The 19881-nt window shown below is 38.4% G+C and overlaps 1 pseudogene; it reads right to left on the minus strand.

The window, feature by feature from the left end:
- LOC101419341 (cyclin-J-like) overlaps positions 1–13946 on the minus strand; it is a 75467-nt pseudogene extending 61521 nt beyond the window's left edge.
- Positions 13947–19881: the final 5935 nt, after the last annotated feature.

The raw sequence follows: 19881 nt of genomic DNA on the forward strand, positions 1-19881 counted from the left end.
AATTACTCAACTTCAGTAAGAGCTGCTTTCCTCATCTGGAAATTGGAGTTAATATTAGCACCATTGGTGGTGGTGAGGATTAAAGGAGGGAATGAATGTAAAATGGTATACCTTTATTGACCATACGTGTTCATATTAAATATTATTATTTTCTTCAGTTTTGTGAGAAAAGATGTTTGAAGTTTCAGATACTTGAGTTTTTTGAGTGACTTTTAAAAATTCACATTGTTTTGTATTATCCCAGAATAAAACTTGTGTTCATTTCAAAAATAAAGTTTAGTGATTCATTAACCAGAGAACACAGTGTAAAAGTGTAAAAACACACGTACACAGTGCAAAAGCTACCTAAACCCTATACCTCTATTATTCATGCTCCCCCGCTTCTTAGCTTCAATTCAATACCTTTGTAGTATGAGTCACTACTAATTCTGGTTAGTGTTTTGCTGAATAAATCATATTCTCTTCCAGATGATCCAAAGAACTGGCAGTGAATTATTATAAAAATGAGCGTGTTACCTTACCTTGCATGTAAGGTAGAAAATTCTAAGATCTGGACCAATTGCTTTGAATGACAAACAGTAGACACTTTCCATAAATTAATGTATGACTTTGTTGTTTTGCTAAACTATCTTTACCCCATTTGGTGATTTTTCACTATGTCTATAGCTTCTTCTGTGACTTTTACTTTTTTTCCCTGAAGATGGTGCTTTTCTGTATTAGTGAAGTTATGCTGCAGATGAGACTCTTCCGGGAACCAATTATCCATTGTTTTGCTAAAGGCAGTCCATGTTCCTGTGACAATTTCATAGATAGAGTTAATTCCACAGATTGTTTATTCAGAGGTGAAGATTTCTTAAAAAGGGTATAAGAAATCTGTGGTATTTCCAATATATCACAATTGCAAGCAGTATGCATTTACAGATAGGCATCATACTAGGGGCATAATTTTAAAATTAACTTTATAAAATAGATAGTATCCCTCAAAGAAAGAATGGAAGGAAACAGTGGCAAAGGGAGACATAACTCAAAAATATTTAGAAATTTCAAAGTGAAGTTTTGAAGTGAATTGAATGATTCTGATGCAGGGAAGAGACCTTTTATTCATTCATTAGTAACTATATGATGCAGCCCTTCTCTGCACTAAGCATTGAGCTAGATGCTGGAGTTAGGCTAGTAAGGAAAAGCTAGGATGGTCCTTGAATTCATATTGCTTTTGAACTTGTTGAGGAGAGAGATTAATAAAATAAATCTAAAATATATAATTACATATATTTATTGTGATATGTGTTTTAATGGAATAGTATAGGAGATTATAAATTTGTAATACAGTGATGTAAAAGGAATGGGGTGATATTACAGAGGAACAAATTTCAAAATATCCTGAGAATCCAAAGGGGTTTTACCTATTTTGTACATTGGAATATTCAGGGGTTTGTAATGATGATAGGGATGAACCCATATAACTGAGTTTAATCCTTTAAAAATAATTACAGTTAGATATAAATATTTTCCTAAATTAAAGTGTTAGATTATGGGGATTTATTTTGTCTCTTTTTTGTTTTCCTATTTTTAAAAAAATTTATGTGGTTGCGTGATTTTTTAAAAAGTAGAAGGCAATATTTTTATTTCTTAAAATAGTTCCTAAGAATTCTGACAGAATCTTAGGAAACACCGTGGAGTGTGTATTTGTGCAGTAAGATTTTTTTCTTCCTTGTTTTTGGCAAATGAACTTTGTACTCCTGATATGCCTGATGTTCATTTTGAAGGCAAGGGACCACAGCTGCAACTCAGCTGCTATGATCTCCTTTTCTTGTTTCTGGCCTAGAGATTTGATTAAAAGGAAAATTGAAAATGTATCCAACCTTGAATTAATGCCTACAAGATTAGAGCAAAGCAGTGGAACTCCAACTTCCAAAGTACTAGTTCATTTCTGCTTTCATGAAGCAATCAGAATGCAAAATGAAAATTATTTTGTTGCTCATACGTTTGCAGTCCTATCAACCCAGGATCAGAAGCAATTTTGTGTGAGGAGAAATTTTCAGTGACTGATTTTAAATTATATATAAAATTATACATGTACATATCATAATATGCATATTCATAGTAAGTATAATATATTATTTATTTTTTTAATTTTCTGGCTTAAAATACATTGTACTATCTCTTAGAAAAGTAACGCTTGTAACATGTTTACTATAAGAATTTTAAAAATGTAGATAAAAAAAGAGAAGAAAATAATCATCCATCATCCTATTGCACAAATATAAACCACATTTTTATTTTTTGTGTGTGTATCTTCCAGTAATAATCTTATATATAATTATATACTTTTCTTTATATACTCATATACACAGTATGTATACACACATACACATTTATTTTGTAGGCATGAAATGACACTGTATCATATTTTCTTACTTATAACTACATCTTTCATCATCATTTTTAATGGTTCCATAGCATTCTGTCATACAGACATTTTATCGTAATCAATTAATCTCTTGGTCTAGTATATTCAGGTGGTTTCCACTTTTTCACTATTATATACAGTGCTGTGATAAACATCCTTAAAGGAAAGTCTTGAAATCATCACCTTGAAGATGAAGTTGTGATTTAGCTGCATAAATGAGTTAAGGAACTACAAGGACTAGAAAAGAAACAATATTTTATCATCTCTACTTTCCTTCTGCCTTTCCACATACGCACCCAACCCATTCTCAGAATGACTTCTAGGGCAGCTTACAAAATAATGCATAGTGACAGTGGGAACTTAAATGAAAATCAGATAGCTATTGATCATCTGATTTATGGGTTTCATTTCTTTTTCCTGATACTGATGCAGGGTATAATTTAATTTAACAAAATACAAATAAATTAAAGCTGATTTGTTTTTGAACATTCTATGCCCACCTTGAAATTCTTACTAAGAGATTAAAATGTTATAAAATGAAGATACAAAATAAATGTTAGGGACTTTGGAATATTAAAATTATTGAAGTAATTATAAAGGCTTTAAAAATGCTAGCTTCATCTGCCCTCTGTCAAGTCTTTTGTTTCTGTCCTATTTAGTTGACCAGAATTAATGATTGAAAAATGATAGGGTTACTTTTCTGTTTTTGTTTTTTTTTTCTTGTTTGTTTGTATGACTGTAGATATAAACCTATAGTAAATTGCCCAATCTGAAAAAGTAAAATTGAAAAGGAAAAGCAAGGTAACTTTGTGTGTGTGTGTGTGACATTAATAATTGAAAATTGGTTAGCAAGACTCGGTCCCACTTTGTTTACACATCTCTGACAGGGTTAATATATAGGACTCGTGCTAATGAGTGTTATTTGACCGAATAACGATGCCCACGGCAAGAGAAACAGGGAGCTGACGTCCTGACATTTATCTTCAAAATAGCTGAACATTTTCCAGCCACATTTGACAAAAGTTCTTCTGTTAACCATCTAGAATGAAATTCTTCTCAACATGACATAATTGGGAATCCACCTTAAAACACTTTGAAAATAAAGACCTTTTCAAATTCAGATAGACTTTTTGTCTCTCTCATTTTTTAAAATACTTTATGAAGACACTGAGCTTTAGATGAATTTAGTTCTGAATTTTTGTGAGCATACAAAAGTTTAGAGTTAAAATGACCCTTTAGTGACTGCTGCTGAATAGATTGTCTTTAAGACATTTTAAAATTCTGAATCAAAATAAGAACATGCCAAATTGATTATTTTTTATTGGTTTCTGTTTTCATGAGTTTTAGAATATTTCAATATTTAGTAAACTATGCTGGTAAATAAAGTGTCAGCTGGCAGTAAAGTTTATAAAAAAGAAATCCCTGGTTTCAGGTAATTGACCGTTTAGCCTGGCAAATCTGTTAAGAGAGTGAACTAGAATGAAGGTTTTTCCGGAAGAGATAATTTGGAGTGTATGTAAGGACATCATAACAGAAGGGTCTGGTAAATTAAGCAGGAAAAGATAAAGGGCCTATGTACCAGGCTTAGGTTAAGGAGCTCAGTGACAGTTTGGTTTTAGTCACCCGAGCAGTTCCTGAGGAGCATGGACTGAAGGTAAGTGAACCTAGAATGAGAGAAAAAATAAGAAGTAACTGAAGCATTCAAGGAGAGAAAAATGAACAAGGGTACCAAAAGAGTTTAGAAATGGCATAGGCAGGACTGATGGCTACTTAGTTTAATTTCTTAAAATAAAAATATTTCTCAGTCAGGATTTTGGAGGCGCTTAAATGCTAACATAAAATGGGCACCCGACCCAAATAATTTAGGTGCATTATGTAGAAGGCAGACCCGCCCACATCACATCTTTTGTCATCATATGACATCATATGTCATATGTCATCATATGATGAAAGTCCTTGTTGATACTTTTTATCCTTTCAGTTTGTCCCTAACCCTCATATTCTTGAAATTTACAGCAGAGTTTGGATGGCATAATTCATCAGCTTGGGATGAGATGGAGAAATTTTATTGTATTTTAGACCTTTCCTAACATACAATTTGTCCATTTACTTTCAGTATAATTTTAAGATATTTAATTTATGTTATTTAGAGCCATATGCCTTTACCAGCAGAAAGAAATAATACAAAATTAAAATAAAAAACACAATTTAAGAGCCCCTTAATTTCTTCTTTTTCTGCATTGTCTATGGTGATATACGAACTTAGAATTTTAAAAAACATTTCTTATAATTGCTCTGAAATTTTTCTGTCACTTTGAGTTACTCTCAAAGCCTGATCTTTTCCTAAGAAAGATTGGATGTGGATCTAGATTTAAATCTAGGTATGTCTTTGAAAATTTCTCTTGTTGGGTTCCTCCCTTTTAATATTTTGCACAGAGCAATGTCTCTGGGAAAGCATCACTGTTGACAACTTGCATGGTGACTTCATTTCTCCTCCAAGAATAATTATGAAAAAAATGTCCTTGAAACCAACTACATGGTGAGCTTGGAAAAAGCCAAAGAGATTGAGCTGTTTAAATAATGAAACAAGGTCATCCTCTGCTTCCTTAGAAGATGTTTTTATTACTCTGAAAGGAACTTTGGAATTGAATCAAAAAATAAAAGTCAGCCCTGCTTTGCCCAGAAGTTGTGTTTAGATCATTAAAAGTATTTGGCTAGTCTTAGTGAAATTAAAGTGGGGAATATGTGGTGCCATTTCAATTAGAAATCTGTAGGCATCCATATAAGTCATATATTAACATTCATTTGAATAAAAATCTTTAAGATTTATTCTATTACATATTACTAGAGTAATAAGCCATTTAAAAATAATCTAGCCTTAATAACCAGAGAAGAATCATTCGTAGATTTTCGTATGAAATAATTAAATCATGTCTACATCCTCAAAGTCTTATTTTCAATGTTTCCCACATTTACATGTCAGGAGAAAGAAATCTCATTAGCAAATTATAATAGAATACTGAATATAGTCACAATAATATAAATTTACCTTTACATTTTTGTTTACATTTTAACTTTACATTTACTGTTCTATTTTTGACATATTACAGTTAATTCTTATTAGAAAACAAAAAAAATGCAATACTTGTGCTATGTCTCCTATGTTTACATGTATGAATAAAAAAATGGATTCTTTGGAAAAAGTGCAAAAAATCAGAAACTAAAATCAATGTCATTTGAAAAAAAAGTCTAGCTACTTTTAGAAAAGTTTATCTCATACTTATTCTTTATTTTGTTCTCCAATAATTGTTTCTGTCTTCTCAGTCTCATATCTTACTTTCGTTTCAAATGTTAGCATTAGACACATTCCAAAACAATTCTATATTCAGATAATCATTAACAAATGCTATCCCAGTTTGACCCTTCTCCTCAGACAGCCACCAAGAAATAAATGTTTTACGAGGTTTCACCTTTAAGGAGATTACATCCACCCTATAGGCACTATACCTCTGAGCCCTTCTTTTGTAGAAACCAAAGTCTTTGCTTTCTGAATCAAAATGGTTTAAAGGTTTTCTAAACTTAGGTATCACCCTATCCCTGATACGGTAATTCTCTACTGCCCACCATCAATCTTCTAACCCTAAATTAAAAATATGGATTCAAATGTCTTCCAAGAAAGCCGGAAGCTGAACCAGAATATGTACGAGGAATTAATGTCATTCATACAAATTCCAAAGGCTTGGTTTTTGAACCTCAATTACTCATGAACTGATCTTTTGATACTAAGCCGATAGAGGGCACAGCTCATGGGCCTTTTGTACTTTTTCAGAGTATGATACTTACAGTGCTTTGCACATAATAGATATTCAATACAACGTGGGTATCACTACCACTGCTAATGTCAGTTCTTGTCTTGGTCTTAGTTATTTATGAGACTATTGCATGGTCGTCTAACTGATTTTCTGACTTCTGGGCTTGTCTTTTCTGATCCGGCTCACATAGCACTACCAAACTGGAGAACTGCATTAATTATGGTATTCTACTGCTCACAAGCCACTCCACTCTTGGTAAGATTTCATGTGGTTTTTCGCTTTCTTTTTTTTTAAGATTTTATTTATTTATTTATCCCCCACCTTGCGGCTTGTTCTTTTTCTTTTGCTGTCTTTCTCTGTGTCAATTTGCTGTGTGTTTTTTTCTGTATCTGCTTGTCTCCTTTTTGTTGCATCATTTTGCTGCACCAACTCTCCATGGTCCACGGGTCGTCAGCTCTGTGGCACATAGGCCAACTTTTCCTTCACAAGGAGGCCCTGGGATGTGAACCCAGGGCCTCCCATATGGTAGACGGGAGCCCAGCTGATTGAGCCACAGCCGCTTCCCTTTCAATTTCTTTTTTATACTTTCATGTATTGCTTGGTATTTTTACCATGAACATCATTTTTATTTAAATATAATCAGGAAACAAAAAGCTAGTTTGATTGTGAAAAGATAAAAATAAAAATATACAAAGAAATAAACATCGGCTAAAATAAAGGAATTTTGAAGATTAAATATAATGGCATTTCTGGTTCCAAAATGAGTAGTCTCTGCACCTGAATCTGTTGCTGCAATGGCTGAACTTTCTGTCAGTCATTGTGAGGGAGGGGTAGATACATACATAATCACACATACACATAAAACAAATAGATGGTGTGGTGGTTTGAGATTATTTTATGAATCCCCAAAAGAGAAAGGTTATGTTTGTAAACTAATCTAGTCCTCTGGGTTTGTTACCCTTTGACTCAATTAAATTCAGCTGAGGTGTCTTTAATTAGATTACCTGTTAAGAATAGGGCTTTTGATTTTACCAAGAAAGTGGGCATGACTCAGGTTGAATCTCCGCTCCCTTGCTGGGTCTGATATAAATGGACACTCACACAGACAGACTCTGGCAGAAAAGAGCTCTGTAATTTTTTATTCTGCCATGTGACATAAAGGAGAAGGCTCAAAGAGCTGAGGTCCTTGGGAGAGATGAACCATTTTGTCTGATAGTTTCCAGCCAAAATTGGGAAGAGGGCAGAATGGCCGAGAGTGATAATAGCAGGCCTAGAAAGAAACAGGTCTTATGCAAAGAAAGGACTACAGGATCACTTAAGCATAAAGCCTCAAGAGGCTGGGCCCACAGAGCTCAAGAGGAAGAAGAAACATGGAGGGGAAGGAGAGAACAGGCAGGGAATGTTGGGTGTCTTGCTTTAACATGTGGCAACACACCAAGATTAACAGTAATTGACTTTGGTGAGAAAACACTTCTTATGTTGCCTTGGGCTGGACTTTCCACAACCTTGGGACTGCAAGCTTTTACCCCAAATAAATACCCTTTATAAAAGCCAACAGATTTTTGGTACTTTGCATAGGCACTCCTTTGGCAGAGTAATACAGATGGATTTATATACATAAGCTCACATATCTATGAACACAGAATGTGTACCAAAATGCTGACCATAGTTTTTTTCTGTGCAACAGGATAATTTTGTATATTTTCATTTGTATATTTTTCTGGAACAAATTCATAGCTTTCACCAGAGTCTAGAAGACATAGTTGATCATGCAAATATTAAAACATACTGTTCTATGCAAACTTTAATCTGTATTCAATTGGGCTCCTGTCTTTATTCGAAAAATATATATATACTGCTTCCCCACCTCCTTGCCCTTTCAGATGCCCCATTATCTTCCTTTCATATTCTCCTTCCTCTTCAAGAAAATCATTAAAATTTGATCTCTCTTTCAAGTCCCAGATCATATTCCCACTCTTTTGCCTTTACAAATCACCTCCAAATCTCTTCGTTCTCTAAATTCTGACAACACTGTCCAATTGTGTGTTGATCACTTTCTGAAGTTTTGGTTCTGCTTTTTATGGGAATATATGGCATCTTCTCATCTGGATGATAAACACCAAAGGCAGGAATTGTGTCTTTTTTTAAAGATGTATTTATTTATTTCTCTCCCCTTCCCCCCCCAACCCCCCGCCCCAGTTGTCTGTTCTCTGTGTCTGTTTGCTGCGTCTTCTTCTTGTCTGCTTCTGTTGTTGTCAGCGGCATGGGAATCTGTGTTTCTTTTTGTTGAGTTATCTTGTGTCAGCTCTCCATGTGGGCGGCGCCATTCTTAGGCAGGCTGCACTTCCTTTCGTGCTGGACGGCTCTCCTTACAGGGTGCACTCCTGCGTGGGCTCCTCTACCCGGGGATACCCCTGCGTGGCAGGGCACTCCTTGCACAGCATCAGCACTGCACATGGGCCAGCTCCACGTGGGTCAAGGAGGCCCAGGGTTTGAACTGCAGACGTCCCATGTGGTAGACGGACTCCCTAACCACTGGGCCAAGTCCGCTTCCCAAGGAATTGTGTCTTAATTAAGGCTCTAGCTGGGCTCTTTCCAGTCTAATACAGAATAATACCGGTAGGAGCCCTCCAACCTGATAAAGAATACCAGTAAGGGCCAGAATATGTTAAATGAGAAAGGAACTTTTTTTGGTCAAATTATTGAAAAAAGTGAATGATAAGCTCATGTTCTACTTTTCTGGGGGAGGAACCAATAAGGGTACTGGGGAAGGGTTGCCTCTGATAATCTGAGGGCTTTAAGTGAATATGCATATTTCAGAATGCATATTTAAGGAATGGAGTTCTTATCCTTGCAACAATGTGGATGAACCTGAAGATGTCATGTTGAATGAAATAAGTCAGACACAAAATGACATATATTATATGATTTTACTGATGTGAAAAAATTAGAAGAAGGAAGCTCATAGAGTCAGAATCTAGAATATAGGCTACCAGAGGACAGCATAGGGTCAGAGAGTAGGGATTAAAGGATTAATATGTGAAGTGTTTCTATTTAGGATGATGGGAAAATTTTGGTAAAGGGTGGTGGTAATGGTAGCACAACAATGGAAATGTAATTATGCATTGAATTATGTAAATACAGCATTGAATTATGTATTTGAATGTGGTAAAAAGGGAAAATTTTAGATTGTATATACATTACTAGAATAAAAAAAATCCATGGAACTGCACAACACAGTGAGCCATAAGTTAAATCATGAACTATAGCTAATAGTACAATTATAAAAATGTGCTTTCATCAATTGTGACAAATGTACCACACTAATGCAAGGTGTTAATAATAGGGTGGTATATGGGAACCCTATATTTTTTGCATGGTTTTTCTGTAAACTCACAACTTCTCTAATTTAAAAAAAAAAGAATTAAGGTGTACAGAAATATACATGAGGCTTTAAGATAATCACCTTAAAGATACTAAAATGAAACAAAACAAAACAAAACAAAAAACCCAGTATCTTTAAACTAAATGATTCATGATAGGAGAGTACAAAGATCAGGAATTCATCCTATCTAAATTCCAAGTAAAAGAAAGTGAGTAATTGTTCTCTCTAAATCTGTCATATCATAAGAATGTAAACTCCTAGGTGAGAGAGCATATGTATTAGTCAGGGTTCTGTAGGGAAGCAGAATCAACAAGAGAGATCTGCCAATAGCATGCAATTCTATAAGAGTCTCCACACAGCCATGGGGATGCACAAGTCCAGGTTTCACAGGCAGGCTGCAACCTGGGGCTACAATTAAAGTCCAGTGAAGTTTCTTGACAAGTTCTGGGAGATGGTGACTGTCCAAAAATGAGCTGGGAAATTCAGTCTCAATGCTGGAATCACTTCCCCTTTTAAGGCATTCAACTGATTGGGTTAAGTGTCACTCTTTGCTGATGGCAATCTCCCTGACTGATGTAATTATCACCAGCTATCTATGATTTACCACTGCAGTAAAGTCAATGGTGACTGAAGTCCATAAATGCCCTTGTGTTACAGTTAGCCCAGTGTTAGCTTGACCAAACAACTTGGCACAATTACTTGGCTGAGTTGATACAATAGCCTAACCATCACAGTCCACCCCTTGTTAACTTGGTAACCATACACATTACCATAAACCATACTTAGTCTCTAAGTAAAAACAATAACAGACATGCATTCATATATATATATTTCCGCCTAAAGATGTTTAATTTTCCTGCGTACAACCAGAAATCCATAAATTCCATACAAAATAGGGTTCAAGTTTTTGGGTAATATTCACTCTCAAGCTTGACATCCTCTAATATTATGACATGAAATGGATACAATTTGTTATACGCCAAGGGGAAAGTTTGGGGAACAAGACAAAGAATTTCATTTTGTGTACATATACAATCATCATCATAATGAAACAAGAAAGAAAGATTCATGACCATTATAGTCCTAGTTTCTGTAACTGGTCACATGGTTCTTTGCCTGGTGAGGTGATCCAAACTTTCATTCCTGAAGGTTCTGGGCATTAGTCCTGCTTGGACTGGGTTGTTGCAATTTTCCATTGACTTTAATCATAGGACATGGCAGTACTAGGAGATGACCTAGAGGATCTCTGTATTCTAGGCAAACTCTTCTTTACCCTCATTATGTAGATGCAGTCCTATTTCCCCTTGATAGTCAGGATCAATTACCCCAGCCAGTACAGTAATTCCCTTCTTTGACAGTTGATTCAAAGATAAGAGGAACACAAAGTGGCCAGGTGGCAGTTTTAACTTCCAGTTCAATGCACTCATTGTTGTGTTCCCTGGTGACAGCACTCCCTCCTCCTTTCGGAACTAAAGCTGGTAGACCAGGAGAGTTTGAGGTTGCAGGGACAGGAAGCAACAGTTTTCCTAGTGGGTCACTAGGGGTAATAGTGAGTGGTGCCACTCCCATTTCCACCCCTTGATTCCTGGACGCATGGATCTTGGTGATGGGAGAAACAACACCATAGAGTGGATGCTGATTTAAAGCATACACAGCCTCCTGGAGAACATTGCCCCAGCCCTGCAAGGTATTGTCACCCAGTTGGTGCTGTAATTGAGTCTTCAAAAGGCCATTTCACTCTTCTGTCAATCCAGCTACTTCAGGGTGATGGGGAACATGGTAAGATCAGTGAATTCCATGGGCATGTGCCCATTGCCACACATCATTTGCTCTGAAATGAGTTCCTTGATTGGAAGCAATGCTGTGTAGAATGCCATGGTGGTAGATAAGACATTCAGTCAATCCATGGATGGTAGTTATGGAAAAAGCATTGCATGTAGGGAATGCAAAGCCATATCCAGGGTATGAGTCTATTCCAGTTAAAACAAATCACTGCCCCTTCCATAGAGGAAGTGGTCCAATGTAGTCAACCTCCCACCAGGTAGCAGGCTGGTCACCTTGAGGAACGGTGCCATATTGGGGGCTGAGTGTGGGTCTCTGCTGCTCACAGATTGGGCACTCAGCAGTGGCTGTAGATAAGTCAGCCTAGGTAAGGAGAAGTTCATGTTGCTGAGCCCATGCATAACCTCCAACCCTACTTCCATGGCCATTTTGTTCATGAGCCCCTTGGGCAATGACAGGAGTGGCTGGGGAAAGAGGCTGAGCATTAGCCACAGAGCAGGTTATCTTATCCATCTGATTATTAAATCTTCCTCTGCTGAAGTTACCCTGGTGAGCGTTCATGTGGGACACAAAAATTTTCATGTTTTTGCCCACTCAAAAAGGTCAATCCACATACCTCTTCCCCAGACCTCTTTGTCACCAATTTTCCAGTCATGTTCCTTCCAAGTCCCTGACCATCCAGCGAAACCATTGGCAACAGCCCATGAATCACAGTACAAATGCACCTCTGGCCATTTCTTCTTCCAACCAGGTGCACTGCTTGAAGTTATGCCCACTGGGAGGATTTGCCCTTACCACTCTCCTTCAGGAATGTCCCAGAAAGGGGCTGCAGTGCTGCAGCTGTCCACTTTCAGCTGGTACCTGCATGTCATGTAGAACCATCTGTAAATCAGGCCCGAGTTTTCTCTTCCTCGGGCAACTGATTATAAGGGACTCCCCAAGAGGCCAAAGCTGTGGGCTGGGAAAGAGATGGTAACATGGCAGGGGTAGTGACCATGGGCATTTGAGCTACTTCCTCAAGTAAATTTCTCGTGCCTTCAGGACCTGCCTGAGCCTTATATTGTACATACCACTCCCACTTTATTATGGAGTGCTGCTGTGCATGCCCAACTTTATGGTTTGGTGGGTCAGATGATACCCAGTTCATGATAGGCAACTCAGCTCTCATGGTAACTTGATGACCCATGGTTAAGTGTTCAGTCTCTACTAAGGCCCAGTAGCAGGCCAAAAGCTGTTTCTCAAAGGGGAAATAGTTCTCTGCAGAGGATGGCAGGGCTTTGCTCCAAAATCCTAAGGGTCTGCATCATGATTCTCCTATAGGGGCCGGCCAAAAGCTCCAGACAGCATCTCTATTTGCCACTGAAACTTCCAGCACCATTGAATCTGCTGGATCATATGACCCAAGTGGTAATGCAGCTTGCACAGCAGCCTGGACCTCACACAGAGCCTCTTCTTGTTCCAGTCCCCAATCAAAACTAGCAATTTTCTGGTCACCCAGTATGTGGGCCAGAGTAGCACACCCAAATGAAGAATGTTTTGTCTTCAGAATTCAAAGAGACAAATTAATGGTTGTGCCTCTTTTTTGGTCATAGGAGGATACAGGTGCAGCAGTCTATCCTTCACTTTAGAAGGGATATCTTGACATGCCCCACACTACTGGACACCTAGATATTTCACTGAGGTAGAAAGACCTTGTATTTTAGTTGGATTTATCTCCCATCCTCTCTCACACAAATGCCTTACTAATAAATCTAGAGTCCTTGGTACTTCTTGCCCACTAGGTCCCATCAACATGATATCATCAATATAATGGACCAGGGTGATGTCTTGTAGGAGGGAGAGAAGATCAAGATCCCTGCATACAGGTGGCAGACTTGGCCTAGTGGTTAGGCGTCCATCTACAACATGGGAGGCCCGTGGTTCAAACCCCGGGCCTTCTTAACCCATGTGGAGCTGGCCCATGTGCAGTGCTGATGTATGCAAGGAGTGTCGTGCCACACAGGGATGTCCCCCGCATAGGGGAACCCCATGCGCAAGAAGTACGCCCCATAAGGAGAGCTGCCCAGCGTGAAAGAAAGTGCAGCCTGCCCAGGAATGGTGCCGCACACACGTAGAGCTGACACAAGATGACGCAACAAAAAGAAACACAGATTCCTGTGCCGCTGACAACAACAGAAGCAGACAAAGAAAAAGACGCAGCAAATAGACACAGAGAACAGACAACCGGGGTGTGGGGGGGGGAGTGGAGAGAAATAAGTAAATAAATCTTAAAAAAAAAAAAAGATCCCTGCATACAATATTGTGACATAGGGCTGGAGAGTTTATATACCCTTGAGGCAGAACTGTGACGATATACTGCTGACCTTGCCAGCTGAAAGCAAACTGTTTCTGGTGGTCCTTCACTAATAGCAGTTGAGAAAAGAGCTGTCGCCAAATCAACAGCTTCATACCAGGTACCAAGGGACGTGTTTATTTGCTCAAGCAATAATACCACATCTGGGACAGCAGCTGCAATCAGAGTCACCAGCTGGTTAAGTTTACAATAATCTACTGTCATCCTCCAAGATCCATCTGTTTTCTGTACAGACAAATAGAAGAGTTGAATAGGAATGTGGTGGGAATTACCACCCCTGTATCATTCAAATTCTTGATGGTGGCACTAATTTCTGCAGTCCCTCCAGGAATCTGGTATTACTTTTGGTATACTATTTTGCTAGGTAGGGGCAGTTCTAGCAGCTTCCACTAGTCCTTTCCAACCATAATAGCCCTTACTACACAAGTCAGAGACCAATGTGGGGATTCTGCCAGTTACTGGGTATGTGTATTCCAATTTTGCATTCTGGACCTAGGGAAATAACCACAGAATGGTTCCACAGACGCAATAGACCAACTGAGAGATGGACCTGAGCTAAAATTTCATTAGTCATCTGACCTCCATAAGCTCCTACTCTGACTGGTGGACCATAGTGATGTTTTGGGTCTCCTGAAATTACTGTCACTTCTGAGTCAGTGTCTAATAATCCTCAAAATGTCTGATCATTTCCTTTTCCCCAGTGCACAGTTACTCTGGTAAAAGGCCATAGATATCCTTGGGGAAAGGTGGGAAGAAGATTAACAGTATAAATTTTGGGCAGTTTAACAGGATCTTTCCCCAAGAAGACCTGGCTTCCTCCTCATTCAAAGGGCTCTGGGTCTGTAAACTGTTCCAAGACAGGGAATTGATTAAGAGGCTGTGAATCTCTACATCTGTAATTTGAGTTTGGGTTTCATTCACTCGACATAGAACTCTCCTGTTTATACAAATCCAGAAGAAATTAGCAGACTGCCTGTCTGTTTCACTGCTAGGTACCCCATGATGTATTAGCCCAAACTATAACTCTATATGACTCAAACTATTTTGAGTGCTTTTTTGAATCTCTTTCTTTGAGGTAGCCATGCCCACCATGACTTTGGGGATTAACTGCAGATACTTGACTTTTACCAGAACGACATCCAATCATCCCCATAATGTTTAAGGATTCTAATTCCATTACAGCCCTCCCTACAGCAATATCTGGACTACAGAGAAGAGGATACTCAGAGCTCTTCAGGGAAGGTGGAGTTAGTCTAACAAATTTATTCCTCACAGTCCTCGTTAAAGGAGTGTCCTCTGGACATTCCTGGGGTGGGTGAGCAGCTCTCAAATGGTAAATCCATTCTAGCATTCCAATCTTCTTATACATTTGAATTCCCTCTTCTACTGTGTACCAGGGCAAATAGGATATCTCAACCTCAGACATGCTAAGGCATCTTTTGGCTCATGTTTCAATCACCCACTCATACAAACTGTTAGAACTCTTTCTCAGTGTTGAATCCAGAATTTCTGCTTAGTGGGCCCATATAAAAAAAATTCAGCCTGATCCAATTTTATATTCCTTCCATCATTATCCCATACCCTTAGATCCATTCCCACACATATTCCCCTGATATCTGTCTATATAAGTTGGGAAACTCATGCAGTTCTTTCTGATATACCTTACTTCCTCATGGATCACACGTTGTTATTTCACCTTTGGGGGCTTGTTGTGATTTTAGTCTAGTAATAGTTCTCAAAGATAAGACAGGTGATGGGTAGAAATGCCTTGCAAGCTACTGATCTCAGGGAATTCCCTTGCATTTTCTTCTGTTGAGACAGGATTAATTTCTTCAGGCATGGGATGGAAGGCAGTTTCCTCAGGGTAGACTCAAAGATCTGCAGTGCATGCTGGAGTTTGGCTGGTATGAGCCTCAGGGATGGGAGTAGGTCCAGACTCCCTGGGGCAGGCTTAAGGATGGGCAAGGTAGGCTTCAGTTTGGCTGGTACCCACCTCAGGGCTGGAAGTTGTTTCAGACTCCCTGGGGTAGGCTAGAGGCTGGATGATACAAGGTTGGCAAAGTGTGGTCTGGACAGGGCAGACCATGGCAGGCTTATCTGGTAAAGTCTCAGCAGAATTCAGGGTTCCAATGTCTCCATCAATATCATCATCATCCTATATGTCTCCATTCCAATTCTCTGGATTCCAGTTTTTTCCAATCAATGCCTTCACTTTAACTGCAGAAACCCTGCAGGATTGAGATTTTAGTTTCCTTTGTAACTCTGCTACTTGTGCAATGAGAGTCTGAATTTGGTTCTCAGATATTTTGAGCCTCTGGCTACAGGAGACAAGATTTTCTTTCAGAGCACACATAGAAACTTTTGCATCATCCTTTTGATGCTTAATATTCAAAGTTGAAGTCTTTAACTCATCTCTTTCTTTTGTAACAATATCCAGAGTATCTAGAATGAGCCATCCAACATCATTATACTGTCTGACTCCACAAAACTATGTTTAGGTGTTGAAAACATTCTCACCTAGATCCTTGCTTCTTATAAGCATGGAAGTAGGGGAATTCAGTGATGCTATTTTGTGTTTCTCAATTGCCAAGTTACACCATGGACTGTTAACAGTCTCTTCGTTATTGGAAGGGGCATCATCAGTACCCTTGAGTTCAATTAGAGAGCCAATTGCAAAACTCCCAGAACCACCTCAGACACCCCATGTTTAAGACTCTGTTCCTCTAGAACCACTCCCAGTACCAAGCTGTATTAGTCAGGGTTCTCTAGGGAAACAGAATCAACAAGCGATATCTGTCAATAGTATATGATTCTATAAGAGTCTCTCACACAGCCATGGGGATGCACAAATCCAGGTTCCTCAGGAAGGATGCAAGCAGGTGCTCCAATGAAAGTACAGTGAAGGTTCTCAATGCTGGACTCACTTCCCCTTTTAAGGCATTCAACTGATTGGGTTAAATGTCACTCATTGTTGATGGCAATCTCCCTGATTGATGTAATTATCACCAGCTATCTATGATTTACCACTGCAGTAAAGTCAATGGTGACTGAAGTCCATAAATGGCCTTGTATTATAGTTGTTAGCCCAGTGCCTGTTTGACGCAACAGCTGGGCACAATTACTTGGCTGAGTTGACACAAAAGCCTAAACATCACAGCAAGTGTTTGAAATAAATGGGTAACACATTACAAATAAAATGATTTAATTGACCAATGAATCCTTCAAATTTTAAAATATACCCTGAACTTCAGATTCCCACTTTACCACTGTGACTTGGTCAAATTCATTAGTTAAAAATATGAGCTTTGGTGACAGGTAAATCTGGGTTTGAATTTGGGATTAACACTAAACTCTCAATTTAACACAAGTAAATTTATCTCTTAGAACTTCACTTTCCTTCTTTGTAAAATGGGTTTAAAAATATGGCCTAATTCATAGAGTAATTATAAAGATTATGAAAGACAATGTATACAAAACCTTTACCGCAGCATCAGGAACATTGTAAGAATTCAATGGCTGCTATTTATTTATTTATTTATTTTTTAGGAGGTGTGGGGGATTGAACTCAGGACCTTGTACTTGCAAAGCAGGCCTCAACCAAGCTACATCTGCTACTCAATGAGAGTTGGTTTTTCCCATTTGTGTGTTTCCAGGAAGTACCTGGGATCCTGGACTTGTATATGGTAAGTAGGCACTCAATCACTTGGGTTATATCTGCTTCCCTGTTGTTATTAATATTACTAACCTTGTTTAAGTCTAATCAACAAGGATGCCATATTGACACTAAATTGAGTGTAATTGTTGGGTATGTTGCGCTCTGTCCTCTGGGTTCTTCTGTTCTTGCCTCTCTAGCTTGATCACCCGTGGCTCTGCTGTCTGCACCTGATGCTTTGGCTTTATCAACTACTCACTGTTTCCCAAGCTCACCAAGCTGTTTCAAGCCCTGAATACCCTTGCACTTTCTCTCGTTCGCTCAGAACACCCTTTCCCTTTGACACTCTTACTGATCCTTTAAGACTCTGTTGAAAGGATACCTTTTCTAAATCTTCCTATATTGATTGTGAACCCCCTGAAGAGAAGGCAGCTTATTTATCTTTGTGTTCCTGGTGTCTTGCACAGTCCATGACAAGGAGATTTTAAATAAATATTCATTAAATGCAACTGAAAGCAGAGTATCATTCTGTAAAGCAGTATACTTTGGAGTTCAGAATCCTAAAATCACTGTTTCACCCTAGCATTTGAACCAAACTAAGACTAAAATTCAGTTAAAAGTAGGGGTTTTTTGAGTTAGGTGGCTCTGGATGTGCATCCTTCGCTACCTATGTGGTCTTAGGCAGGTCATTTAAACCATCTACATATAAACTTCTGAATCTGCAAAATAAGTTTATTAGAAGTTCTTATAGTGTTTATAGAAGTGAGTAAAGGAATCTGAATTGTTTAACTCTGAGCCTGGGATCTGCTCAGTATTCAACAAGATACTTGTGACACTGTTGCTATTATTGTCACTGCCATTGTTGTTTTCGTAGCTGCCTTCATCATTATGATCATCAATAGCATCAGCAGCAGGAGTCAGGAAACCCAGTATAAAAGGGTCAGGAATAGAAAATGTTAGCCCAAGCCATGGTCACTGCCATTAAAATTATGATCCTTTCTTTGGGGCTTTAAGACGCAATGGGAGGTGCTAAATAGTAGGCACAAAGGAATTGAAAGATAGAAAAGGAAACACCTTGGCCCTCTAGATATGACAGCTATCACTAAATTCCTACTCGTTGGAAACTGGAAAATTAAAGGCATAATGGAAGCTTAGTTAATGATTTCTTTTGATGGGAGTGATGGTTATTTGTAGATAACTAGTGAAAATGAGATAAGTTTAGAAGGTTAGATTGGAGTAAGAAATAGAAAAGTCCTGCACAGCAGGTTAAAATAATTAGTACCCTTTGAAATAATGAAATCGTTGTTTTAGAAAGATTATTTTATTAACTTTCTATTGTTGCATAACAACTTACCACAAGTTTAGCAGCTTAAAAAAAATCTCACAAATCTCACAGTTTTATAAGTCAAAAGTCAGGCCCAGTGTGACTAGATTCTCCGCTCAGGCTCTCACAAAGTTGAAATTAAGTCTGCTGGGTTGGGGTTTCTATTTGTAGGCTCTGGGGAAGAATCTGCTTCCATGGTCATTTAGGATATTGGTAGAATTCAGTCCTTGTGTGTGTTGGAGTGAGGTCACCATTTCCTTGCTGGCTGTCATCTGGGGTTTGTCCTCTGCTCCTAAAAGCCACCTGCAATCTGTCTCATATGAGCCCCTCCTTCTTCAAGGCCAGGAACAGTCAGCTGAAGTCCTTATCAATATTTCAAATTTCACAGACTACATCTTCTGCCACAGCCTGAGAAAACTGTCTGCCGTAAAGGGTTCCTGTAGTTAGAATAGGCCTACTTGAATGATCTTCCTATGTTAAAGTAAACTGATTAGTAACCTTGATTACATCTGTAAAGTCTCTTTTACCAGGTAAGGTAATAAAATCACTAGGAGAAACAGCAGTAGTCAAAGGTCATGGGGGCCATCTAGATTCTGCTTACCACCAATGATCATTGTAATGGTGTATAGAATTGTAAAGGAGCATTCTTGAGGGTGCAAGGATCACTTAGAAACTCAGCAATTTGAGCTGAGATATTCAAGTCCTAGTTAGTAATAATATCTTGGTATGTACTAGATCCTATTTCTATGGTTTTACCCCATAAAATCTTTGCAATATCCTTATGAAGTATGTGCTATTGCTATTCCCATTTGATAGTTGAAGAAATCGAAATTTACTGAGGTTAAGAAATGTGCTCACCTTTGCAGAGCTAGTATTTTGCAGATCTGAGATTTGGACACCATCTCCAGAACCCAGGCTCTCAACTATCATCATATGACCCAGTGTCCTTTAATCAAAAGGCTGGGGACCATAAAACCAGAATGAGGACAAAAGGACAAATGGTTCCTTAGATCTACTGGAATCATCTCATTTGTGTATTGAACCACTCCACGTGCTAAGTCTTTTGGTACTTTGGATGACATACGTCATAACTCATTCAATTTTCGCTACACCAGGGATGAGACAATTTTAGAGATAAGGAACTTGAGGCACGTGTTAACTAC

The sequence above is a fragment of the Dasypus novemcinctus genome, chromosome 12 (genome assembly GCF_030445035.2).
Source record: "Dasypus novemcinctus isolate mDasNov1 chromosome 12, mDasNov1.1.hap2, whole genome shotgun sequence".
NCBI classification, from domain to species: domain Eukaryota; kingdom Metazoa; phylum Chordata; class Mammalia; order Cingulata; family Dasypodidae; genus Dasypus; species Dasypus novemcinctus.